The sequence below is a fragment of the Aedes aegypti genome, unplaced genomic scaffold (genome assembly GCF_002204515.2).
Source record: "Aedes aegypti strain LVP_AGWG unplaced genomic scaffold, AaegL5.0 Primary Assembly AGWG_AaegL5_hic_scaff_1005_PBJ_arrow, whole genome shotgun sequence".
NCBI classification, from domain to species: Eukaryota; Metazoa; Arthropoda; class Insecta; order Diptera; family Culicidae; genus Aedes; species Aedes aegypti.
In genome coordinates this window covers 11,417-13,036 of record NW_018734412.1, presented here as the reverse complement: position 1 = coordinate 13,036, position 1,620 = coordinate 11,417, and the positions used below count along the sequence as shown (strand labels likewise).

Genomic DNA, 1,620 nt, shown 5'->3' with positions numbered 1-1,620 from the left:
TGATTTTGCGGAAAAGAGCTCCTCTTTATGGAAAAATCATTCCGCAAAATCAAAATAACAATCATTAAGAGGAGGGCCACGAGATTCCATTTAACCTGAAATCCAATCTCATTTCTCTCTAGAAAAAAACAAGGTTTTTTTTCCTAAAGTGGGGGATGAATGTAACCTTCCAAAAAAGGTTACATTTTTTTGTACATAATTTATCGTTGTAAATAGTTTTTATTCTTGTTATTCTTATTATTAGGGCTTATCGTAATTTGAAATATTTTTTTTATAGAATTAAAGGCACATTAAATTAAACGAATGAATTGGATTTGAAATTGAACTGAATTAAATAAACTTAACGAAACTAAAATATAATATCGAATTTAAACCCCCGTTTTCCTATCCTGAACATCCCTACTCCGCTACCACTTGCTACCAACCGTCAATGTCATCGAGCGAACAGCTGACTGTCACCCACCGAGAGGGAGATAAAACTGCCGGTCATCCCAGAATCGGCCTCTATTAGGTGAACGCAAACAGTCACCGCCAGTTGTGCGCGAGTTTAATTAATTTCTTTTTTACTCCGATAGTGAACGGATAAGTTAGTCGAGTGAAAGTGGAAAAAGGTCCCGATTGTGACTGTTAGTGAGTGAACGGAATCATCGCCATTGTGCCATCCCGTCGCCCCATTATCGGTCGGTCAAACGATAGCGGCCCGCCACCCCCTATTTCATCCCGAGACAACAGTTCCGGATTTACCACTGTCGTGTGGACGGCCAGGAGAGAAGCCAGAGCTAGAGAATCCCGAGACGGTTCCCCGCCGACGTGTGAGGCATCATCCATTCACCACCAAACGTTACCAGGAAGGACGGAAGAGCATGCCGATGGGGTCCCGACGATTCCGATCCCGGACAGTCGAGGGAAGCCGACTTCCTGCCAGCTGCTAGAGTGCCCACAGCCAACGGTATGTGAGTAAACTCCTTTCCTTTGCTTTCCTTTCCTTGAGTTACTCCCCCCCCCCTTCCTTGCTATGATGAATCAAGAAATTAATAATAGAATGATGTAAAGTTAAACTTTTTACTTGTCGCCTATCATTTCAAAGCGCAAGCCCTGCTTTCTTTCTCTTTTGTTGATCGGTCCACCTTGCTTTGTTCTTCAAGGGAAGTCCTTCCGCCTCCAATTCCTTCGATACCGCGTAAACGACCCTGAGTCCCAGGACAAAGCCGAGGTGGGAACAATAGTGGTTCCCAACCTTTAGAATTCCTAACACCGTGGACGAGTGATTTTTCTGCTAAAGTTATTATAGTGATATAATTTAACTTCTAGCTCATTTAATTCACATTACTAACCTTTAGTTCAAACAAATTACTCCACGCACTCGTTTAATAGATAACAATTCAAAAAGAATACTTTAGGTTATTATTTAAGGTTTTATAATTGAATTCAACTTATGAGAATGCACAATTTGCTTTAGAAATGACTTTCAGTTTTGCGATGACATATCTCTTCATTCCATGATAGGCGATTCCTCGGTCTATGTATAGGTCGTGCTTGGCAGTGTTACCGATTCTGTCGCAACAGTGACCTCATACATTCTGGGCCTTCAGCTTGTCAGCCACTGCTTGCTCCGTAACC

The 1,620-nt window shown here is 42.0% G+C and overlaps 1 long non-coding RNA gene across 1 annotated transcript; it reads left to right on the top strand.

The window, feature by feature from the left end:
• Positions 1–358: 358 nt before the first annotated feature.
• LOC110680193 lies at positions 359–1,058 on the top strand. The gene is made up of 2 exons (XR_002502785.1): positions 359–511; positions 576–1,058. It is a non-coding gene; the product is annotated as an uncharacterized LOC110680193 (long non-coding RNA).
• The last annotated feature ends 562 nt before the right edge of the window (positions 1,059–1,620 follow it).